The sequence below is a fragment of the Cupressus sempervirens genome, chromosome 10, assembly GCF_028749045.1.
Source record: "Cupressus sempervirens isolate cs-2001-9-10 chromosome 10, ASM2874904v1, whole genome shotgun sequence".
NCBI classification, from domain to species: Eukaryota; Viridiplantae; Streptophyta; class Pinopsida; order Cupressales; family Cupressaceae; genus Cupressus; species Cupressus sempervirens.
Window position 1 is genome coordinate 498,312,322 of NC_143127.1, and position 12,028 is coordinate 498,324,349.

Genomic DNA, 12,028 nt, shown 5'->3' on the forward strand with positions numbered 1-12,028 from the left:
TGGGGATTAAAATGAACCTAATAAGATAATTGTATGTTCTCTCCCATGCCTTGAGTGCTAGTATAGGCTAGGATGGGGTAGAGAGAATGCTTGGTTACGACCTTGCATTCCGCAGTATGCCTTGTCAATATGAAAGGATACTAGTGGCTGCAGAGATCACTAGGGACCCGGGATTCCTAAGGGATTGCTCGGGTAACTTCTACGTGACTTTTGCGATGACACTTTCCCGTTTACATGGTAGATTTCTTACGTGTGTCTTTGTGGTGCCTCTGGGTCTAGATGTCGATCTATGTGTTGGAACCTTTGAGTTAGTATACTTCTAGGATTTCCTAGACTTAGAGAGTATTTGTGATTATGTGATTTGATATCCTATATGAGACTTGAGACTATCTCCTCAGCGCGATGGGAGTGGACCATTTAGGTTCCATGAGGTCAGGTGGTAGTGCTTTTTACTCATACCATTTGAGATCCATCCGCTCATTGCTACCGTGGCTGGAGCTTCTTGGTATGCTTGTTTATCATGTTTAGATAAGGTTGTTTACTTATGCTTTATTCTAGTATGTTAGATTTCTTTATGCATATGTTGTAGCATGTTTTAGGTGTGACATCCCTATTATGATAGTACCGATGATCTCTTCGGTGGCTTGGGATGTTACGCGTGGGGGATGGCTAGGGCCCACGATGGTCTAATGATGCTATTGATGGTTGGGAGGAACCACACATTTAGTTAGTTTTGTTTTATGATGTTATACCTTTATGATTGATAGATGTATTGAATGTATGTTATTAGTTTCATTTATTTTATTGTACTTGTATCATGGATCCGAGGAGGATGTTGTATTTTATAATTCTACTTATGTATATTGTTTTAAGCCTTTTATACCCTGTGACATGTACAGTGGATGATTGAGCATTCCGAATTAATTTGCCAAGAGGCATTCGGAACAAATGTATATTATGGACATTGGAATTTTTGATTATTCTTACATATGTATGTGGTAGTTGTTAGACTTAGAATTAATTAAATTTAAATGTGACTCAACATCTTGGGATCCTTAAGGAATGTAACTTGAGATGTATGTTTGTTGATGATTACATGTTATTACTTCCGCTACTATGTGTTTGATGTGTATGTTATACTTTCTTACTTTAAAAAATAAAAATAAAAAAATAAAAATGTTTAGCAAACTTAGTGAAACTTTAGGTTAATTCTTTTGGATTCCTTGGCGGGGCGTTACATAAGCAATATGTAAATATGTGCAATAAATCATTATCACATTCAACATTACGATTTCCTACTTCATCATTTCCAATTAATTATCAAATTTTTATTATCCACATTAAAATTTACTTAACATGATCAAACTAATATTTTGAATAACCTCATAATCTATTTTCTATCATAGTGATGAAATATTGAATCCATAACTATTGAGTCCCGAGGCATGTGAATAAGGTCCTAGTGCATATCACAATCTATCCTTTAACTCTAATTTCCACTTAAACATTAAAATTTGACATTTCAAGAATCTCTATAATTTAGTTTCTATCAAGGGAATTTCAATAATTTAGAACATGAACTGGAATCATTAAATATATAAATTAGTTCTTGATGTGCAGGCATAAGTGTAGGTCATCCAAAATGCATATTTTAAAATAACATAACCCTATAGTCTGTAAAGTATATCAAAACATCAAATTAGAAATATAATGATGCAATTATGACATCTACATTATGGAAAATTTGGTGAGGCCTCACAGTTCAACCTATTCCTACAACCTTCAATTTTTCACAATAGAAAGTTATAGACTTAAGGTTTCTAGATTCTGATCCATTTCCAATATTAATGAATTTGATAGGGCTTCTATATGGTTGAAGTGGCATCCTCTACTAACCCTCAAGGTGACTTTATGTTCCTCATAATCTTTCTTTCATAGCACTGATTTTGATACACTAGATCAAATTTTGTGCTTTCCTTGCATATGCACTTTTATTTCTCTTCTACATTAAATATCTATCTACCTATCCTATACTACTCTATACATTACATATAAAAAAAAAATCATAAAAAACAACAATGTTAATAAGATCCTATCCTAAATGGGGGTCACATTTCAGGATGATCCCCTTTCCAATATATGGAGGTGAAGTGGGATTCTATCATTGACAACCATTTCCCATTATACATTATGGTGGACCTATCCTTTTCATGCCTTATACCTTGCAATTGGGTGGTATATCTTCTTTTGGGATCTCTTTGCATCTTCAATTTGTATGCTTAGGTTTATCTTATACATTTTAGCGAACTTGAACTACTACATTTCTTTTTTAATTTTGGAGTTAGATTACCTTCTTTGATTGTGTAGTTTCATTCCAATCTTGACATCTAGTTATGTGTTTGTTAACATAGAACGCTCTAAAATAATCAGTTATGTGTCATCATCTTTCTTCTTACTTTTCTCTACCAAACCCCTTAACTATACAATAGTTTCTTTCATTCAATTATGTTTTTCTTTCTTCGTTGTGTTCTTGCATTAGGTATAATGAAGATTGTAGATAGAACACTCCCTCACAAGGCATATTTTAAGACCATCATCAATATTCATGTGTCTTCATTCTTCACATTTTAACCAAATACATGATTTTATAGCTACATAGGGGTCTTTATTAATTAACCTAATGGTAATCCTCCTGATCTTATTCTTCCTACTCAAGTTCAACCTCCTAATGATCCTCAAACTTCTCATCATCTAAAAAATATTATCCACGATCTAAATGTTAGACATTTTCAAGATAAATTCTTCCTTAGACCTTTCGATAATGCTTCTCTCCATCACCTTAAAAGGACAAGAATACGAAAATTCCTAAGGACAATGTTCCTCCTACCATTCCTTCTCATACCAAACATGCTTATAAGCCTCAAGATGAATCCCTCTCTCCCAACTTTATGTCATTAAAAGTTATTTATAATACAAGATATGGTATCACCACTCAATATGGATACAAAGGTTTAGGACTCAATATTAATAAATAAGGCATTAAAGATCCTATAAATCCTCCTTAACAAGCTCATAAAGGCAGTTTAAGTTCCATTCCCCCTCCTAATCCCTCTGAAGACCGAATTCCTCAAGATCTTGTGATAATAAGATCTATATCTTTTCAAGTTGCTATCATTCAAGTCTTTAAAAAGTTGTCAATTCCTTTGATAAATATCAACAACTTAATTTCCCTCCACCTATAATAGATGACATTCATTTATCCTCAAACAACAGTCCTAAAGTGCATCATATTCCTCATTTGTAGCATTGTCTTCCATCTTCCTCTCAATTGAAACCTCCTATTCACATATTTTATGTTGGAAACAACTCTTCAATTTTAATTTGTCATTGATATTACACAAATGTCAATATTAACCAAGAAATGTAGAGTTTGCAATATTAATCTTGTATATCTCAGTATTAACCAAGTAGTTGGGTAAAGAAGATTTTTCTAGTATTAACTAAATAGTTGGTTAATAAAGGGATTCTTGCTTGGACGAAGTGGCCAGGCATCAAAGGAATCGCAGTGTTGACAAAGCATTCAATCGTAGTATTGACCAAGTGATAACATAATACATTTATCTAATAATTAATTGATTGAAGTTGACTATTTGAATGTTTATTGATTATATGGATGGGTATTCAAGTTGACTTGTCCAATCATATGATATATAAGAAATGTCAAGTTGTGAGGATAAAATGAAGAAGTGGAATATGAAATAAGATGGGCATATGAGTGAAGGCAAAGGAAGAGCAGGAAAGTGCTAAAGTCAAGTTGCAAAGAATATTCTAATTAGCAATTATCCAAAGGTTAAGGTAGAACAAAGATATGAATCTACAAAGTAAGTTGCTTCATAAATTGGGTTAAATTGTTATTGCTTTCTAAGAATTTTAGTAGTAAAGAAATCTCTTTAAAAAGTTGAGTTAACAGTCATATTGTAAATCCTCTAACAAGGTGACATTTCAAGATTGAAGTGTTTAAAGACCTATAACTAGGCCACTCCTAATTGGGTGATCTAAATCCTCTAATAGGGTCATACTTAATAGCATGTTTTGTAACCTTTAATAGGGTTGGATCCTAATAGGGCTCACTTCAAAAGAGTGAAAAATATTGTGACTAGTTGCAAGGCAGTTTTCACAAATTGGGTTTCCATGTTAAATCTTGGTGTCATCCATGTTCATGTTATTTTCTTATGCTTTATGTTATAGCTAAGTTACTAAACGTTACAATAGATTAATAATCATAAAATTTCTTTGTTAACTAAGTATCAGTACTATTTTATTGCTAACTAAGCTAGACAATATTACATTATCAATGAAAGTTTGTATTGACATCTAAGGGACAAGGAATTATTTTTGTTGTAACTAATTCACACACCCCCCACCCCACATTTCCAACAATTTTATCCACTCTATCCATGGATATATCTCATTTTTATGATCACTTAGCATTGGAAAAAATAATTCATTGGTATCTTGCATAAATTCTTAAGATAGTCTTCCCTCATTGATTTTTTTATAAAGGACAAAGGTCTATTAATAGTGATTTTTTTAAAAAAAATTACCAGAGTAAGAAATATTTACTTTGTGATTATACTAATGTTTGAACAATTTATTCTAAATTATGTTGATATGCGTCTTATATTCATCCATACTGGTTATCATACTTTCTTCAAACTAAGATTTTTAATTAGCATTTCCTCCCCTGTTATGTTATTATTTATAGTATTTGTGTAATCAGCACAAGATAATTGCAATAGGACATTATCCTCTTCTCTCTTAAATAAGGGACAAGGTTCATCATTTCTTTCTTCTTTTAGTGGTCTATTTTGTCCCTTAAGTGGATTTCTTTATACATTGATATCCTTTCTAGCATACATTTGTTGGCTAGGAAGTGCATTTTTCATACATGGAAAACAACTTAGGGAGCTTAAATATGTCCTCACTTTCTTTTCTCTTCCTTTTAGCATCCAATCTTCTTTTTTGGTTTTCTTCTTTATAATAAGATGTCTTTTTCTTGCAAGGATTTGTTATTTTACACAAGGATATATCCCAAAATTGTAACCTTACCCTTGTATTAAAAGTGTATGTCTATTATAATATATCTATACCTTAGGACTCATATTGGATTTTCCATCTTTTTTCTCCTTCTTAAGATCCATTATCTCTTTGATGTTCATCTCTTTTTTACCATGATATTCTCTCATTTATGGACTTGTTATTTAGGATCTTTCTCCTCAATGAGATTCATATCCTCTTTACAGTTATTTCTTACCTATGAGTGCATATATTCTATAGATGTGTTGTTTACTAAAAAGATATAATATGACATTCCTTTCTCTTTCCTTTCATGTACCTCTGACATTGCATTATTGTACAATACATTCATTTTTGGCATGGAATACTTTGTTAATAAATTTTCTTATCAATCTTTTTTGTAACTTGAAAGGGCATGTTTATAATTCAATAATCATCCATAGCATCATTATTTACCTTCTTTCCTTTATGACTTGTTTACTTTATATGTAATGACTTTTCTAGCATTTTTTTTTTAGGATATCTCTTTAGTTTACAACTTATATTTCTTTCGATTATGTATCTATTATGAGTTAGATATCATTCCAAGTGTATTATATATTTTATATTTCCTTCACAATTGGAGGGAAAGGTTACATGTACATTATTTCTCTCTCTTTTGTCTAAGGACATACTTTCTTTAGTTATGTGGCAGTTCTTTATTATCACACGCGGCATTCTTTCCTATAAAGAATATTTTTGTTTATTGGGATTCTCTCTTATACAAGAAGTGTGAAACCTTGATCATCACCTATTCTTTGTTCACAAAACTATATTTAATATAAACACATTCCCTTAATATGCGATTCAAAAATTATCAAAGTCCTAGCAGGTTTATGGTTATGTGCTTGTCAAGTCTATTAACAAGTTGGAACCTATTGGAAACTTTGTTTATGTGCAGCCCATTGATAGATACATATCACTTATATGATAGATACATTTTGTATATATGCACCTCATGGATGGATACAAATCAACTATAACCATTGGGATTATTTTTGTATGTGAACTTCATGTATAGATACAAATCACTTATAATTAACCATGAAGATGGGTTTGTTTATTTGCACCTTTGGGATGGATATGAATCACATATAACTACATATATTGGTTTGTGTGTGCACCTTATGAATGGATACAAATCAATTATATCATGGGGATTGGGTGTAAAAGAGAATGTGCAAGAGAATATAGAAGGAAGGCCCTATGTAGGCCCCCTCCTTATGATGGATAAATAGTAGATATGATAAGGAAGAGAATCAAGGATACTACTTCCAATAACAAGGATATAACCTCATAATAATAATGTGTGCCCACAAACTTATCCAATAATGTTAAATGTAATAATCTAAGGAAATAGATAATTGTGAAAGGATATTTCTCTTGTGAAAGAGGCCCTTGAAAGGAGAAATCATTGTTACAAAATCACATCTACCTTGAGAAGAAGTGTTTGAACAAAGATAACATATTCAAGACAAAGTGAGTGGGGAGAACAATAATGAATCTATTTGGCACTCTATCTCTAAGTGAAATGGGGATTTAGTGATGAAGGATTACAAGAGAGAAACATTGATATTCCTTCTACTTCTCACAGATCATCTTCATCATCATCATTTCAGTCAGATGGTAAAGATATAGGAAAGGGTCATGCACTATGTGCAACTGCTGCTCCATCCTCTTCTAGATGGTTACTAGATTCAGGTGCTTCACACCATATGAAATCTTCTTAGTATTTTTTCTCTTCTTTTGAGGTTTCTCCTACTTCACACATTTTGATGGGGAACAACACTGTTATGATTGTATGTGGGAAAGGTTCTATTGACATTGATGATGGTACATTTCATGATCTACTTTTTGTTCCATCTTTTTTCTCTAACCTTCTCTCTATCTATCATATTACACACAGTGGGATAGGGAAGACAATTGATTTTGCACATGATTCAATGCACCTCAGAGATAGTGAGGTAGGCAATATTGTTGCTATAGGAATTGTTGATCACTCTTCCTGCCTATATTCCTTTTCACATTTTGGTCCACCATTTCCACTATCAAAGACTGACTCTCCTTCACGAGAGACTACTAAGGTGAAGTGAGGTCACTTGAACTTATGTGTTGTTTATGAGACTAGTGTTGTGACTTCTACACCTTCAACTCCTATTCAATTTTCATCTCTTGAAGAGGATTACTCTTTAGCATTGCCTACTATTACAAGTCCAGTTATTGAGCCACCTAGTACAGTTGTTGAGGATATATCAGAGGACACGCATCTCCTCTCAGATGATAGATTCAACACACCTATTATCTCATCTCCACTAGAGATTCAATTTTAGGATTCTCATGCTTTCTCCTTTGAGCATCAGCTAGGGCTTCCAGCTACACATTACATACATGGGTTTTTATCATCCTTGTCCACTACCTTTGTTTCCTTCAAATTGGAGCCACATCAGTATGTTCATCAACATATGAGTTTTGCCATTTTGAGGGGGGGGGGGGGCGCTATGGAGTCTCAAGCTTCCATCATGGGGTAATTGTACTTATGGTCTTGAGAGATTCTCTAGAGATGTTTCATTTGTGCATCATTTTCTATCTCTTTTTGGAGTACGGTTTTTCTCTATTTATCCATTTCATAGAGATTTTATTGTGATTGGGAACCTCATCAGGCCTTGTTGTTGGGACCCAAGTTTGCTTTTAGCATTGTAGTCTCCTTGTATTATTTGTAGCTACATTGTTGCTCATCTTAAGGGGGTGTTAGAGTAAAAGGTTAACTTTATTTTATTTACTAAATTACCTTTACTCCCTTCTTAAGATTTCACTTTATGCACCTCGCATTTCCATTTAATAATTGATGAGACATATTAATGTCTCAAATTTGATATAGTTTTTACATAGTTTGAACTTACTCTTTGAACCGTGTGAAAAAAAAAAAAACATTTCCAATATATTTGTTTTAAATGTCTTCTAAACTTATGTTGAATGCAGCTAGAACCTATTAAACCTATGGATAGTGGATATAACATACCTTGCTTAATATTATATATAAAGTGCAATATTTCATATAAATGTTTTAAGCTATGTTTTAATATTTGAATGAGAGTAGAAATGTTGTTGTGCATATGGTTCAAATGTTTCTAATCTTCAGGAAATGGAGAAGTGGCGCAATGAGTGTAGAGCACCATATTAAAAAGGAGCAATGAAGACCGGTCATAGCATGAGAAGTGTAGGTCTGTTCCAAATGATAAGCCATGTCTACAAGGGAGTTATTCTAGGAGACCCAACTTGTTACATTATCTGCAGACTATTATTTTGTTACTTAATCAATGTTCTAAAGTCATGGTTGACATTCCACCTTTTTCTTCTGACAATGTTTGCTCCTAGTTTTCGTTATGTTATGTTTATAATAAGTTCCAACCCTCTATATATATGAAAGAAAAGGAAAAAGTTGAGAGTTAGTTGAAAAAGGATTCTAAATTTTTAATTTTAATTTTTTTGTTCTCTACAAATTATTCAGTCATGTAGCAAAAGAAGAATTTTAATGAAAGAGTGATTTTGGACTACCTGTTGAATTCTTAGTTAGTTAAATCCAACCAAGGGGGCCCACTTGGGAGGTAGAATAGATTTAGGTAGAGTAGATTCATTTATTGCAATTTCTTGTTTAAGATAGATCTATTGTATCAGTCCTACAACATAATTATTGTGAAAGTTCTTGCAGCACTTGTGGAAAATGATTGTAGTGAATGTTTGAATTGTTAATTAGTTTAGAATTCTCTTTTTTGAAGTTTCACAGTTCTCTGTAGATAGTCTAAGTGTATTTATTGTTCTGTGTTTATAGTATAGATTCCTTTCATGCATTTTACTTTCCTATAGTATAGGTGTTAGGACTATTAAAGGAACTTAGTGCACATATTGTGCTCACCCATTTCAAGTCTTACGTCCCTGGGTTGAAAATTCAAATGTATTTTCATAATGAAATAGATAGTCCTTAAAATGGATATAGTATCCTTGTGAGATGTATAGTGGTGTGATTATCTTGATCTATTGTGGAAACCTACCATTTTTGGCATCATTGTCAAGGATGGTGTCCAACTAGGAACCTTCATGAGTCCTCTATTTTTAGATTAGTGTGTTAGTTAGAAACCACAAGATTCAATGCTTAATTCACAAGTCATCAATTCAATTGCATGAATTGAAGTGGCAGACAACGAGACGAATATGAGAGATTTCTTCCATGGGAAGCTATTAATCTAAATGAAGAAATTGAAGAATAAGATGAGTTGCCTTTTTTAGATTCAAGTACTATTTTTCCTACAAAATCGTCTTCAAGAGAAAAACATTTGGATACAAGTGGTCTTCAACCTTTTGCTAAAATTTTGGCCAGTTTTCTTAGTACTACTCCAAATCCACTAGTTGTTAACAATCCAGTGCCCAATGTTCCTTTTCAACAACAACCTCATAATAAAATACCTCTTATAATGGCACAACCTACTTTTCCATTTCCTCTCCCAAGTCTTGTAACCAATGCTAATCTTAAAAATATACCTCCAAATGCTCTTCCAAAGTTATATGGCCTTGCAATTGAAGATCTTAATACCTTCTTGTTTGAGTTTGACATAGTCTATTGTAGCTTTCACTACAACATTGATTCCCATAAGCTCATATTATTTCTAGCAACTCTGAAAGAGTTAGCTTTACGATGGTTCATGGGTTTAGGAGCCAATGCAATAGGTACTTGGGATGAAATGCAAACTCTATTTCTGGACAAATATAAAGAGTATTGCAAATAAAATGATTCAAGAGGAGATGATATCTTTAGAATATCACAAAAGGAGGAAGAAACATTGGAAGACTACATTTCACATTTCTTGTATACACTGCAAAAGAACCCTCAATATATGTTGTCCAAGGATTCACAAAAGCTAATCTTTTTGAGAGGCATGAATGATAGTTGTCTAGAAGCATTAGACTTGATGGCTAGAGGAGATGTATATCAATCTTCTTAGGAAAACCTCAAGAAAATTTGTCTTAATTACTCAAGCTCAACAATGAAGAAAGGAAAAGGACATCAAACTACAACTACTAAAGGAATCAATCAGGGTATTTCAAAGCTCGAGATATCTAATCTGCTCTTAGATTTCAAGAAGGACATTAGAAATGATGTCACTACACATCTTGACATAATGACTACAAAGAAGAAACATACAAAAGCTATGGTACAATTAGTTGAGTATTGCCCACATTGTCAGAAGCAGAAGAAAGATTGCCAATGCAAATTGGTTGCTAGTGTGGAAAACCAACATCTTCCAATTGAGTACATCAAGATAGATGGAGATGATAAGCAAGTATTCTTTGTTGCTCAGCACTAGCCATGGGCCAAACATCAAGGTATGCCTCAAGACCCTTTGCAAAATTCAAATCTATATGATAATCAATGGCAAAATCGTAATACCTAAGGCCCTCCAAAATATAGTCAACCTAATTGGAATAATGCTTAGCAAAATATAATCCACAATAGCCTCAATGGCCTCAGAGTTCCCAACCTTCCTGGCCAAACCTATAGAGTAATCAATGGAAGAATTAGCAAAACCAATGGCAACCACACTAGGGGAATTGATAGTCTATAAATCAATGGAGAGGACCTCAACAATGGTCGAACCAAAATATTGGTAATCCACAATTACCACAATTACCACCTCCAGTCCAACAACCTACACTAATGCCACCACCTATAAGTCCTGGACCTCAAAAGCAAACCCAGTTACTTGCACAACCTCAACCAAATCCAAATAACTAGCAGTCACAACAACCCATGTACTCTGCTAATGCTCAACAATATCCTGCTTACACTCTAAAATGTTGCAAATATACATTTGAGATCTGGTACAACCCTACCAGCACCTAAACTGCCTCTTATAACTGAAATACTAGATACTCCTACAACATTAGAACCGACGGTTTATAAAGAGGTTGACTCAACTAATGTCACTAGCTTAGGTCAAGCCCAACTAGTAGTTAATCCTCCTTTTTCAAAGAAGCTAATACAAAGTAAACCTACACACACAAAGGAATAGCCTTTTGATATTATTGATCAATTAAAGAACATGCATGTCCAAATACCCCTATTCCAAGCTATTAAAGATGTTCCTATCTATGGAAAATCCATTAGAGAACCCTACCTGAAAAAGCCTAGCAGGAAGAAAAAGGACCCAACTATAGTCCATGTTGTAGGAAAATTGGTTGACATTATGTTAGGAAAACTAATCATCTTAAATACTTTCATCCAAAAAGTCTAGTTTTTAATGTGATTATAAACGGCCAGTCTGTTAAAAATGCTTTAATTGATCTTGGTGCTACTATAAATATCATGACTAAGGATACTATAAAGAAGTTGAAAATAGATGGATTGAGGGCCACTCCAAAAATTCTGCAAGTTGCGGATCATTCTCTTTTCACTCCTAATGGAATGATAGAAGACATAGTTGTAACCCCAAACTCTCTAGAGTACCCTATAGATTTCATGATTCTCTCTCCCAAAGTCAATTTATCTAGTTACCCTATCATTCTAAGATGAACATGGGTAGCTATAGCTGATGCAAATATAAGTTGTAGGTCAAGGAATATGACCATATCTAATGGTCAAGCAACAAAGAAATTTGACTAATATCCTCCAACACAACCACAACCATATTTAAGCACATCTGTCTGACCAAATTTAGGGAATGGAAAAGAAGATTTAAACTCTATAGCACAACTTATGATGTTACATGCACAATCTCTTCTAAAGTTGTAAGAAGAGGATTCAATAATTCAGAGTATTCTTACTAACACTTGTGTGGTAGAAAAAGATGTATCTGATAGTTCTATGTTAGAATTAACCACATAAGAGGAATGTAATGAGAATTATATTCTAATCAAGGAG